Raw genomic sequence first — 15,046 nt, 5'->3', positions numbered from 1 at the left:
CTTGTAATCACACAATTCCATTGGCTGGCAAGACCCTGTTGCTAGTTAGCCAACCAGCAACGGGCATGAAACTGTATGCAGATGGAGAAGGGCAATCACCCTTAATGGGCGATCAATGGTGAAGGGCAATCACCCTTAATGGGTGATCAGGATATGCATAGGGGATTAAGGGGGGGGAATACAAAGAACACAACAGTGGCATCCCATGGTCATGTGATAAAATTCAGATGCTTGGCACTTGACTCATATTTATGATGGTTGCAGTGTCCCAGGGTCATGTGATCACCTTTTGCGACTCTCTGAAAGCAAGTCAATGAGGAAGCCAGATTCAGTTAGCAATCATGTTACTAACTTAACAACTGCAGTGATTCACTTAACAACTGTGGCAAGAAAGGTCATAAAATGGGCAAAATTCACTTAACAACTGTCTCGCTTAACAACAGAAATTTTGGACTCAATTCTGGTTGTAAGTTGAGGACTACCTAAAATGATTTCATATAAAGTACTTTTACACCCTAGAAGAAAGTGGAAGCATTGCTTTGTGGGATCTGTTAAACCACTTATGAAAGAAAGAAAGTCTTTGGTTCATAAGGCTTATGGTCTTAGTTGCTATGAAATAATACTCAAAGCTTGGGGTATTAAAAATGAGCTGATACACAAGGCATATGTGATTTAATAAGTGAAATTGAGATCTCGTAGGATGTGTTGTAGTTGGAACATGGCATATGAAAGATATGATTTTAATCAAACGAACAGGTAAGTAAGGAAAAAAATGCATTTATATTAATAGCATCCATGCATTATCGGAAATTCAGATGGATGAACTTAACATTACAGCAGAAAGCATCTGAATTGTAATAAGTGATAGAAAATAAAAAGAGTTGTTTTTGACCAGTATTATCAACCCCCTGCATCCCCAAAATTGGACTGTGCTTCAAAAGTGGCAAATGCTAGGCATTCCCTAACATTTGTGGGTAGACAAACTTCGTCAAATATAAAATCTAGGAAGTATCTGAGTTGTTTTGCTGAGAACATTTTCCTTCACTCAATGTAGGGGTGCACAGGAGACTCAGCCATTCTTGACTATATAAAAACCTTATCAAGGAAGTATAAGAACAAGGGTGGAAATGACCCAGTAAAGCAAGAGGGATTCTTTTTTATTATTAAAAAAAAACCAACCTAATGGTGAGTATGATAAAAGTATCTTTTAAGCTTCAAAATAGCAGCAGTAAGTAGGATTCCATGGTAAGAGAAATTAATAGGAAAAATATTCAATGTAAGTGGGAATTCCTAAAAAAGAGAAATACTAAAAAAACACAATAGCAAACAAATTCGATTAAGGAAAAAAATAAGAGACATTAGAATAATATGGCTGTACAAAAAATTTATGAAAATTTAAAAATAAAAAAGATGGTAAAAAGGTCAAAATGGAAGGGTACATAAAGACAATCCAGAACTCTAAAGATAATATGGATAAGGACCAAAGAATAGAAGTTGGCCATAGATATTAGGAACTATGAAAAGAGAGTGACTGGCCCAATTCATCCCGCCAGCTACTACGCTTAAGACAGAACTAGAACTCACCTATTAGTTTCTAGGCCAGCATCTTAACCACCTGACCGAACTTATTGAATATTGAAATAATTCTAGAAGTTAATAATTCTCTCAAACATGATACAATGCTTCTTTCTTGTTTTTGTATTTTTCACTTTAAATAGCTTTGGATACGCTATCATCATGCTTAGTGTCTCTGTTTCTATAAAGTAAACTAAGAGAGAAGGATAGATCTTTTCTTTTTTAAAAAATCTTTTTTCCAGTAAAATTTGCTACTCCAAATCTGGGGAGTTTTTGAAGTACAGAACCCTGCCTATCCTAATAGCATCCTAGGTACTGTTTTCAACTTCATCAAATATGGATTTTAGTTCTTATGTCTAAATAAATAAATCACCAGCTCTGTTTATTAAGTCTTCCTAATCTGATTTCTTGATTTCACTACTTTTGATTAGATCAATTAAATTCAATGTTTCTAGGCTCTTCCATAAAAATCTTTCATTTGATTCCAGCTCAGTGTGTTGGGCTTAAAAAATTTGGAAATTCAGGTTGGACAAATATTTCCAGAAATCTTTGGAAACAGTTTGTTATTTGCTGAACACCCATAGTAGCAGTAGTGCAGAGCTGCCATCTAGCGTACAGCAAAGCAAAACTACTATCTTTGTGTGGATGTTTCTAATAGTGGGAACTCCCTGAAAAATATCTATACAAAGACTGCCAGAAAAGACTTCTTAAATATATTTTCTTCAGCAAATATAACCTATTTTTCTGGTTTACATATATTGCTAGCATAATATTGGTTGATGTTTGCCTTAGCATGCAATGTGAATGACTCAATATGGTCTTAATGTTATACGCTAACTTGTCTCTAAAGACTTGTCCAAAGTCAAAATCCTGATTTAGTAATATGTATAAACACAGCCATCCTTTCTTTCTGCTGGAGCTGTCTTCAACTTTTCTTCACTGAAACCTTATGAAGGTGTCATTTGTTTAGCTGTCACAGATTCTTTTTCATTTTTAGGAATTAGGCTTTTTAGTTGTTATTCCAATAAGGTATTGCAAAGCAAAATCCTTTCAATACCTGATCATAACATTTGTAGAAGCTCTATCTTCTGCTTATCTGTTGTCTTTGAATATAATATTCTCCATCCTCCTGGAGAACACAAACTGTTCTTCCATAAATGCTCGATTCAACAATAAGGTCCTTGAGATGAATGGGCTAGAGTTATAAAAATGGTGGCAACTAAACAAGTTCCAAATTAGAACCAATACATTCCTTTGTATATTAGAGCACATAGTTTTTAACTCTCTTTGTAACAAGGTTCTGTCTCCATTTGAAAATTGATCCTGTTCCCATAAAAGTGGTTGCATTTCAAAGTTTTTGAATTGATTTGTTTCTGGATTATTGGTGGTATATTGGGAAGCAAGGGAAAATAGTTAAGCAAGGGAGAATCAAAATGAATTTGTGGTGTTTGTTTCTTAATTCAATGGAAGTCTTTTCTCATTCCACCTGGGTTCCAGGCCTTCAGTCACCTAAGCAGTTACCCTAATTAAAATCAAGAGACAAGTAGCAGCAAATGCCAAGAGAACTAAGTAAGAGAATGATCCTCAACATCCTCTGAACAGACATATCCCCCAAGCTCACCAACTGAGATCTAGAACAGAGCCCTGGGGCATCCCACTGCACACTTTCCTACATGTAGATGCAGTTCTATTGAGACCACATGCTGATTACGGCCGGTCAGCCAGTATGCTTTCTCAGCCAGTATGCTTTCTACAAGAGAAGAAAATCATTCAGAAAATCATTAGGAAGTTTTATCTTATGAAAGGCAACCTTTTCAAATGCTCTTTATATCTGTAATAGCCCTTTGTTTATAATACTTGGCAAGCTGCCTTGAATCTTTTGATTCGATAGGGTATAACAAGCATAGATAGCAAATAAATTTGGAAGTGAGATCAGTTGGCTGGCTGATAGTTTTATTCTTTTTTTTCTCTTTGCTCAATAGCCAGCCTCCAACAGTTTAGCTCCCAGAATATTTTCACCCAATTAGCACTTCTTTTCAAAGTTTCTTTAGTGCCTATCATTCTTCCCTCTATTTTTAAAAGAAAATTTTTTCCAGATGTCCTGCAAGGTAGAAGAGAAGGGAGCAGACTCCTACTATTTTATTTGTACAAGTGAGGCAAGTTGGTGATAACTTGCTTCAATAGTATTCTGAAATACTGTTTAGAAAAACATTGATCAACTGAAAAGCAAGTTGTAAGAAGCTTGGCAGGAAAAAACTTATGAGGAATTGTTGGGTTTATTCAACCTTGAGAAGAACCTATGAGAGACACAACAGCTGTCTTCAAATATCTAAGGATTGTTGTGTAAAAGATGGAATCAGATTGCTCAGAGTTGTTTCNTCTGGTTCTCTGCAATATATCTTTGTTCCAAGATTCAGGAGTCCTACGTTTATACATGGCAGTGTCCAGAATATAATGAATTCTGTTGAACAGACTTTTATTTCCTCCTCTGAACATATTAGTTTCAGTCATTCCCTTCACCCTAAGTAATAAAGAAGGTTACCCAACAGTTAGTCAGTTTCACTTATCAAACTGTTGCTAGTTGCAAAATTCTGGCTGGGCCTACTTCTGTCTACTTTGGGCCTAGTTCTACTATAGAGTCTTTTTGTATGTTCTGTGTTTCAGATGAGTTTTGAGAAATGTGTTGCAAAGCTAAAAGATAAAACCAATCACCTTATGCACAATGACTAACATGCTCATAAATCTAATATTACCATTTGGCAATGACTCAAATACTGTACAAGATAGTGGCAGCATGTTTCATGACAGCATTTTTTGAATCAAGGATGGATGGGCAGAACCTTGTTCCAACACTGAGTCCATATTTATATTGCAGAGTTCCCCAACTTCTGGAGCCCAGTGGAAAAATGTGATATTTTGTGAGAGGTAGCCCATGAAATAAAATGGCTGCTTACTCTTGCATGAAATGGTTTCCACAGTTGGTGTGTCTAATTACATAAATCACTAATTTACCAGCATATAGGACCCCTATTGGGGTCAGTGTGTATGTGCTGCTTTCACAAATGAATAATAATAATAATAATAATAATAATAATAATAATAATAATAATAATAATAATAATAATAATAATAATAACAACAACAATAACAACAACAACAACAACAACAACAATAATAATGATAACAATAACAACAACAATAATAATAAAGCTGTACATTGAATTTGTGATTAAAAACCCCATTTCTGATTGTTAATTTTCATGATATCTCCAGTAGGGGGCAGGTTGGTTTCATTTGCATTTGATCATTTAGTTAAAGCTGAGATTTGGTAGAAATGTTATTGTGTATATAATATCAGATTGCTGGAGAATAGGTACTTTAAGAAAAGAGTTAGATTGTTTCAGATGGAAAGGAACAACCATTCAACATATAATGAAGACATTTTAATAGAATCTAAGTGACTGTATTACTATGATTCTTATCAAGGAATGCTTGTAAAGTGGCAATATTTCTCTTCCTTCAGTTCTAATAAATACCAACATACGTGTTTAATTTAATAAATGAGGCTATGCCATAGTTAATTTGTTCCATTTTAATGGAACCTGGTTACAATGAATATAGATTTCAAGTCAACTGAGGACCTTTGAAATTTGTAGAAGCCAAGTTCTGCAGGCAATGAAAAATATATTTTGGTAGTGCAAAATATGTTTGGAAAAACATTTCAAATGTACAAATGTTGCAGTTGTTTGTATAGCTCTCATACACTATATGTAAGAGAACACTACATAGCTACAGAAATGCACATGATCAAAGATAAAATCTCTCCAGAATGTATATGGGTCAATATAAAAGAGAAAAAAGTGACATTGTCATAGGTGTATATTACAGGCTACCCAATCAATCAGAAGAAATAGATGAACTCTTTGCCAACCAGTTAACAAATGTATGTAGGAAGCGTACCACAGTAGTAATGGGAGACTTCAGCTCTCCAAATATCAACTGGGAGACAAACTCTGCAGCGAGCAGGAGATCAAACCAACTCCTCACCAACCTAGCCGACAACTTTGTCATCCAAAAGATGGAGGAGGGAATCAGACGTAAAGCTATACTGAACTTAATTCTTACTAATAGAAAAGAAGTGACAGAGGGAGTTGAAGTTACCAGAACCTTGGGTGAAAGCGACCACATCATACTGGATTTTAATATAATGCAAACACTAGCAATAATAAATAATCCAACCAATGTCTTAAACTTCAAAAGAGCCAATTTTAACAAACTCAGAGAAAACTAGGAAAGATTCCATGGATGAAAATCCTAAAGGGGAAAACAATCCAAGAAGTGTGGAAAACCCTGAAAAATGTGATTATAAAAGCACAGACCAGCACAATACCACTGAAAAAGAAAAACAAGAAATTCAAGAAGAAACTAACATGGCTGCACAAAGATCTCTCTGACAAACTGAAAGACAAAAAGGACAAATACAGAAAATGGAAAAAGGGGCACATAACTAAGGTTGATTATCAGCAGACAGCCAGAATATGCAAAGATGAAGTCAGGAAAGCAAAGGTTCAGAACGAACAAAGACTTGCAACAGAAATCAAGGATAATAATAAAAACATTCTTTCAACACATTAACAACAAGAAAAAAATTAAGGAAACTGTAGGTCCACTAAGGAGCGAGGATGGCAAGGAAATAACAGGCAACAAGGAGAAAGCAGAGCTACTTAATTCATTCTTTGCATCAGTCTTCACACAAAAAGAAACTATAACCCAACATACCAAAAAAACCACTGCAAAAGACAAATTAGAAACAAAAAGTAAAATAAGCAGGAAAATGGTAAGAGAATACCTACCCGACCTTGATGAACATAAATTGCCGGGATCTGATAGATTACATCCCAGAGTTCTGAGGGAGCTAGCAGATGTTATCCCAGAACTATTGCACCATATCTTTAAAAAATCCTGGAGCACTGGGGAATTACCTGAAAATTGGAAAGGGGCTGATCTGGTTCCCATCTTCAAAAAAGGGGGGAAAATGGACATCAATATCTGAGAAGATCATAGAAAAGATAATCAAAAAACAGATCTGCGAACAACTAGAAGCAAACAAAGTTATAACTAGTAGCCAAAGCACAGGTTTGTTAAAAACAGATCATGCCAAACTAATCTTATTTCATTCTTTAATAAAGTGACTATACTAGTAGACCAGTGAAATGCTGTGGATGTAGTATATTTAGATTTCAGTAAGGCATTTGATAAAATAGACCACAGCCTACTCCTTGGTAAGCTAGAAAAAGGTGGAATAGACAACATCACCACCAGATGGATCTATAGCTGGTTGGCAAACCGCACTCAACAAGCAGTCCTCAATAGCACTACATCCACATGGAGAGAAGTAAGCAGTGGGATACCACAAGGTTCCGTCTTAGGCCCAGTACTCTTCAATATCTTCATCATTGACTTAGACAAGGGAATTGAAGGGGAACCATCAAATTTACAGATGGCAGGAGTATCCAACACTCCAGAAAACAAACTCAGGATCCCAAAAAATCTTGACAAATTTGAACAATGGGCCCTATCCAACAAATGAGTTTCAATGTGGAGAAAAGCAGTTTTATATTTAAACAAAAAAAAATCAAAGGTACAAGTACAGATTAGGTGAGACCTGGCTTAAAAACAGTAACTGTGAGAGGGACCTTGGAGTCCTGGTGGACGATCACTTGACTATGAGCCAGCAGTGTGCAGCAGCAGCCAAAAAGCTAATGAAATCCTGGATTGTATAAACAGAGGCATAGAATCAAGATCACACAAAGTATTAGTACCACTTTATAAAACCCTAGTAAGAGCACACCTGGAATACTGCAGCCAATTTTGGTCACCTTATCACAAAAAAGATGTTGACAGTTTGGAAAAAAAATTAGAGAAAAGCAACTAAGATGATCAAAGGCCTGGAGACTAAAATATATGAAGAATGGCTGCAGGACTTGGGTTTGGCTAGTCTAAAGAAAAGAAGAAACAGGGGAGACATAATAGCAGTGTTCCAGTGTTTGAGGGGCTGCCACAAAGAAGAGGGGTTATTGTTATGTGCTGAGCCTGCTGAAGCATTCAGCAGGCTCAGAAATGTTGCAAAGAGTCCCGGGCAGACCAAAATCTGCCCGGGACCAGACTGGCTGTCTTCAGTCTTGCGCCCATGTGCAAGGCGGGAAACAGCCTCTGCAATCATTGGTTGATGTTGTCTGGGGCTAGGACACTATAAAAGGCCTGCACACCGTTTTTGCAGTTGTTGGTTGTGGAAGTGAATAATAAAGAAAGCTTATTGTTACACGATGCGTCTCCTCTTAATGCCTCCAACCCGCAAACATAACAGTGGCGACGAGGATGGGATCGCTGTAAGCCACATTTAACAATGAAGAAGAGAGGACTTACCAAGAAGTCTGGGAAGTTCGACGTACAGCACAGCGACTCTGCCTGCCAGTACAGCATCGCTGGAGGTGAGCTCGGCCAAGGGACCCCTTCCCCAGACAGGCTTGCAGCGAAAGCATTAATGAGGGTTACAGAAGATGTCTAAGATTGGCCGCTTGTCAGAGTTTGAGATTGCACACCCGGAGCACTGGAATTCGTACATAGCGCGAGTGGAAAACTATTTCAGGGTCAATCAGATAAGGGAAGACGGCCTTAAAGCGACTATCCTGCTGTGCGTCTGTGGACAGGAAATGTTTGACATAGCAGAGAATCTGGTGGCCCCGGCACTTTTGGAGTCAGTGACTTATGCAGACTTGAGAAAATGCTGAAAGAATATTTCCAACCCAAACTTTCTGTGATTGCTTGGCGACACGCGTTCAAGCAGAGGGACCAGAGGCCTGGTGAGTCTGCTACAGACTTTATTGCTGCCTTAAGGCAAGCAGCAAGGCCTTGTGAATTCAAGGACCTGAAAGAGAGGCTGCGGGATTGTTTCATTTGTGGCTTAAGGAGTCATGAGCTGCAGCAGAAGATCTTTGCCAAGGAAGATGTTTCGTTCCAAGATGCCTTGAGGGAGGTTGCAGCTGAAGAAGCAGCGGGTGGAGCTGTGAAGGCTTTGTGGCTCGCCAGAAACCCTCCAGCCACCGTGACTGTCCATCAAGAAGTCGCTCGAGAAGACCAGAGCAGGATCCTGAAGAGGAGGTGGACAGGCTGCACCAGCCAGCAGAGAGAAGGCCGAGGGAGCGACCAGACAAGGCCCCAGCATCTCCTCAGTGTTTCGGGTATGGAGGACGTCACAAGTGAGCTGACTGCAGGTTCTGCTCCGCCATTTGCCAGGCATGTGGCAGGCAAGGCCATATTGCCTCTGTCTGTTTGGGTTGCCAGAAGGTTCAACCTCAGGAAGAATTGCTTCAGAAAGGTACCAGGGTCCCCAGTCAATACAGGGTGGGTTTCTGCACATCGCACAGGAGCATTTTGAGAACAGGGACACACAAGCCCCTTAAGAAAAAGCTTCACATTGACATGAAGCTGCAAGGGGTTCCCTTGTCAATGAGTTGGACACAGGGTCTGCTCTATCGATCATTTCACATGATACCTTCAAAAGGATTTGCAGCAGTAGTGGCCTTCGAGTCAAACTCAGGCCATCGAATTTAATTCTCATTGACTTCCAGAATTCCAGAGTCAGAGTGAAGGGGGAGGCTACGCTCAAAGTGCAGCGTAAGGCTTTGAAGTCTTACTAGATGTGGTGGTAGTTGGGGGTGATCGCACGAATCTCATTGGACTCGATTGGTTCGAGGCCCTTGGGATCCAAGTAACTGGGCTTCACAGCCTGCAAACGTTAGGCCTTGCAGAAGTCTGCAAGGATTTTGCTGATGTGTTTAGCACAGAGCTTGGTTCATACAAGAGGCCTCACGAAACTGGACAGGTTGCACCCAGACCGGGTGACTTCACAGGTGTCACAGTCATGGGCACCTAGGAGACTACAGGTGGGCAATCCGGTCTGGGCAAGGAACTATGGACCTGGACATCTCTGGGTCACAGCAGTGGTCTGCAAGATCTCTGGGCCACTATAATACGAATTGGCCTTGGACGATGGGCGCGTCATCCGATGACACATAGACCAACTGCGCTGGAGGTTGCCCAACAAACTTCCGCTCCTGGCTCTGCTCTTGGGGGGGGGAGGACCATAATCTTTATTCTGGACCACAGTCTTCCAGCTCCGGCGGGTTTTCACACGTTACCGCACATGTTCCCACGGCAGAACGGGGACATTCACAGGATTCAGCTATTGCTCCAGAACGGGGGTCATCCCAGGCTTCAGCAAGTGCGCCAAACAGGGAGTCTCCAAAAAGGGGGTTTGCCATGGATGCGGCTCCTGACTCTGGCACTTCTGGCACATACACGGGGCCATGGGTTATTGGGGCACATTAGCCACTCAGGCCACTCCAGCTGCTGATCTTGGGCTCGAGGGATACTGCTCCAAAGAGGAGTCCATTGTGGATTTGGGGAATTCCACCCCATCACTGGACTTGGGGAATTCCACCACCCCAAGGAACCCTGGCTTGGATTCAGAGGATCCAGCCAGTCAGCAGCTGGTGGGTCATCTGGGTCTTTGGGGCATCAAAGTCCTGGTCTGCCTAGCCTGGCAGACGAGCTGGCAGACCAGGCACACTCACCGGCCATCAGAAGGTCACAGCGGACCAAGGGCCCACTCAAACATCTTGGGGACTGTGTGAGGTTTCTGTCAAGTCAAGGGAACCTTACTAGTCCTTAAACAAATGCAAAACAAACACTCAGTAAAGAGTGTTCTTCCCAGCATATTATTTTGTTGTATTTTTTTCTGTGAAAAATTATAAATGTAAGAGTGCTCTGCCTGTGTGCAGGCATATTGTGCTTCACAATAACATCCAGTCCAGTGAACGCATGTACCTGTGCTGCTACATAGTAAGGTATTATTGTTTCATCCGGGGGGAGGGGTGTTATGTCCAGAAATGTTGCAAAGGGTCCCGGGCAGACCAAAAGCTGCCCAGGACCAGACTGGCTGTCTCCAGTCTTGCGCGCATGCGCAAGGCAGGAAACAGCCTCTGCAATCATTGGTTGACGTTGTCCGGGGCTAGGACACTATAAAAGGCCTGCGCACTGTTTTTGCTGTTGTTGTTTGTGGAAGTGAATAATAAAGAAAGCTTGTTGTTACACGATGCATCTCCTCTTAATGCCTCCAACCCGCGAACATAACAGTTATGTTATTCTCTAAAGCACCAGAGGGCAGGACAAGAAACAATAGTTGGAAACTGACCAAAGAGAGAAGCAACCTGGAATTAAGGAGAAACTTCCTGACAGTGAGGACAGTTAACCAGTGGAACAGCTTGCCTCCAGAAATCATGGGCACTCCAGTACTAGAGATTTTTAAGAATAGGCTAGACAGTCACTTATCTGAGATGGTATAGGTTCTCCTGCTTGAGCGGGGAGCTGGACTAAAAGACCTCCAATGTGCCTTCCAGTTTCTATTCTATTCTATTCTATTCTATTCTATTCTATTCTATTCTATTCTATTCTATTCTATTCTATTCTATTCTGTTCTGTTCTGTTCTGTTCTGTTCTGTTCTGTTCTACTTATATCAGTGGAATAGGTAATATGAATTTGCAGAAGTTGTAAACTAGATAGGAGAAGTGTATTTATATAATCATATACTGTTTTAGATTGTAATAGCAGAAAGTGAAGTTCAGTTCAGATCTGGAGAAGCTTCTTGGATTAGAAGTGAAATGTTTTCAAAAGCCAAGACAATCCAATTGCCTTTTGGAAAAGTACCTTTGGGAATTACAATTAATTAATTAATTTTCAGCCTTTATTATTTTTACAAATAACTCAAGGTGCAAACCTATCCAACACACCTTCCTCCTCCTATTGATCCTACAACTCAGTCCTGAGTTGGGCTGAGAGAAAGTGACTGGCCCAAGAACACCCAGCTGGCTTTCATGGCTAAGTTAGGACTAGAACTCACAATCTCTCAGTTTCTAGCTTGATGCCTTAACCAAGAGGTCCCCAACCTTTTGGGCATCAGGGAGCCGTTCTGTGGAGAGAGGTTTTTCTGCAGACCGGAGGGTGCGTGGTTTTGTGTGCTGCCTGCATCCCACAAATGGGGCTTTGCTTGTTTGTGCAGACTGGTTGCTGACATGCCATGGCCCGGTACTGGTCCATGGACCGAGGTTTGGGGACCCCTGCCTTAACCCTTAGACCAAGCTGGCTCTCAATATGTGAAATATATATATAACAATATATGAAAAAAGTATATGTTGATAGTACTAAATCCACATATATCATGTTTTTGAAGGTAATACAGGATTTATTTTTATTCATTCAGATATTGTTTTCAATTTATATGACCGCCCATTTCAACAAAGAGACTCTGCCTGCTGAAGAAACAGAAAATAATTACATAACTGGCATGTGAAATAAAACAATAATGAGTTACACAACCCCTTCATGATTGACACTTTGATCTCCATGCCTGGGAGTAACAGGTATCTGAGAAGATGCAATCAATGAGTAATAGGCCATGAATGACTGTGTTAGTGGGCAATCCAGCATGCTTTGCAGACATATAGAGTAGAGCTCATCAAAGAAAAAGTTCTCTGAGGAATGAATCATTTTCTGCAGGTAACGAAGAACGAATAGGGATGTGGACAAATCTGCAATTATTTATACATTCAACAAAGTTGTATTCTTACAGTACAAACTTTGAAAGCTTTGAGTGTTTTATCTCAGAGAATAATGGAAACTTGAAATAAAACTTTTGCTCCATTGTTTATTAATTTAGGGCCATAAAAGTAGTTGGAGTGGATTTGTAGTCTATGTTGACTGATATGTATCATCCTGTCTACTGATGAATTAGCCAAGGAGATGATTATTCAAAACACTTTAAAAACCTCCATAAGAAGCAATAGAAACAAAATTTGCCATGCAATTTTTGCACAAAAAGCTATATAACTGTGCCTAACATGCAGGAAAATAAGCTATCCATTTATTCCAGAAACAGATTGTTCAGTTGAAATATTTTTCTCACTCTTGATAAGGAGTTAATAAGACACAGGCATTGCAATTCATGTTGTTGTGCAGATAACCATATGGACATGTCTATATAGTTCCCAGAAAGCTGATGTCTGGAAGTTTGAAGCTGTAATTTCTATAAAGCTCCTGAATGGGAAAGGTTATAGCTGATTATTTTTACAATATCAACAGGGAGTGAGATTTGGTATACAGTAATTATATGCTCAAGTGATGCTTCTACAATTAATCAGTTTTAGTCAATAGTTCTCAAGTATAAATAACACTGTAGCAACCAAGAGAACAGTTGGTGATAACAAAAACAGAAATTACTCACCCAGTCTTGACTCTTTACTCCAAAACTAGTTATTTAAAAAAAAAACCTTGCATGTTTATATTGCAGACTCTAAATTGATTGTTTGTGTCAATCATTTTGGATATTCTACTCATTAGGAAATGGTTGTTTTTACAGATGCCCATAATGTCACAGCATTAGCACCAGTTTGGAAAGCTCAACATTAATTGCTTATGTTCTACTTCAGAGAAGGTGCTTTAATTATTGTTTAAAATTGAGAATAAGGCTTACATATTCCAAACAAATAATACATGGTAAAAGATGCAAATAGTAAAACTGTTGGAAGGCCTACAGAAGATAACACAGAAACCACAAAAATAAAAACATTGTCACTATATTTATTTATTAGAGCAGAATAATGCATTCTGACCTTTGCCATCTTTCCTTATTTCAGTATGACCTTGTTTCATAAATGCTGTCAAAATTTAAAGTATTCCATGCTGTGGATGAACCTTTAAACAGAGTGAAACATAAATATTCCATTAAAAGGAATATCAAATGTGTTGATATTTGCACTATAAGAAACAGTGCAAAGATCACTGCATTTTACACTGTATTGGTTACAATGTCATTATTGGTTTCTTGCCTGATAATTACTGAGTGACATTTGGGACTATGAAGGGAGTCCATCTGATCATACATGGCTTATAAAATCAGGCCCTGAGGTCCTATTGGTCTCCTACAGATGTAAGTAGGGTTCATTTTGTTTGTATTTTTTGGACACTCATGTCACAGGCAATAGGAGTCTGCTTCTCTTGTACTGTAAGAATGAATGCTAGTGCAACTGGGATTACTACTACTACTACTACTACTACTACTACTACTACTATTATTATTATTATTATTATTATTATTATTATTATTATTATTATTATTATTATTATTATTAATGATGTTGGAAGGGACTTTGGAGGTCATCTAGTCCAACCCCTGCTTCAACCTTATACCATTTCAGACAAATGGCTGTACAGTCTCTTCTTAAAAACTCCCAGTGTTGGTGCATTCACAACTTCTGCAGCAGTCTGCTGGCTCAAATTTAAGTGATTGTCCACTAGGACTCTGAGATGCCTCTCACAGTTACTATTATTGAGCAAGGTATCTCCTACACTATACCTGGGCATTTGGTTTTTCTTGCCTAAATGTAGAACCTTACTTTTCTCACCAGTGAATTTCATTTTGTTAGATATCACCCACTGTTCAAGTCTGTCCAGATCCTCCTGTATCTTAAGCCTATCTTCTGTAGTGTTGGTTATTCCTGCCAGCTTGGTGTGGTCTGCAAATTTGATGAGTTCCCCATCTATCCTCTTATCCAAATCATTGGTGAAGATGTTGAAGAGCACTTGGCCCACAACAGAGCCCTGGGGCATCCCACTGCACACTTTCCTACATGTAGATGCAGTTCTATTGAGACCACATGCTGATTACGGCCAGTCAGCCAGTATGCTTTCTCAGCCAGTATGCTTTCTACAAGAGAAGAAAATCATTCAGAAAATCATTAGGAAGTTTTATCTTATGAAAGGCAACCTTTTCAAATGTTCTTTATATCAGTAATAGCCCTTTGTTTATAATACTTGGCAAGCTGCCTTGAAACTTTTGATTCGATAGGGTATAACAAGCATAGGTAGCAAATAAATTTGGAAGTGAGATCAGTTGGCTGGCTGTGGGTGAAATTAGATTTGATAGTTTTATTTTTTCCCCCTCTCTGCTCAATAGCCAGCCTCCAACAGTTTAGCTCCCAGAATATCTTCACCCAATTAGCACTTCTTTTCAAAGTTTCTTTAGTGCCTATCATTCTTCCCTCTATTTTTTTAAAAGAAATTTTTTTCCAGATGTCCTGCAAGGTAGAAGAGAAGGGAGCAGACTCCTACTATTTTATTTGTGCAAGTGAGGCAAGTTGGTGATAACTTGCTTTAATAGTATTCTGAAATACTGTTTAGAAAAACATTGATCAACTGAAAAGCAAGTTGTAAGAAGCTTGGCAGGAAAAAACTTATGAGGAATTGTTGGGTTTATTCAACCTTGAGAAGAACCTATGAGAGACACAACAGCTGTCTTCAAATATCTAAGGATTGTTGTGTAAAAGATGGAATCAGATTGCTCAGAGTTGTTTC

The sequence above is a fragment of the Protobothrops mucrosquamatus genome, unplaced genomic scaffold (genome assembly GCF_001527695.2).
Source record: "Protobothrops mucrosquamatus isolate PMUCROS unplaced genomic scaffold, P.Mucros_1.0 scaffold47, whole genome shotgun sequence".
Lineage (NCBI taxonomy): Eukaryota > Metazoa > Chordata > Lepidosauria > Squamata > Viperidae > Protobothrops > Protobothrops mucrosquamatus.
This window is presented reverse-complemented; position numbering follows the sequence as displayed.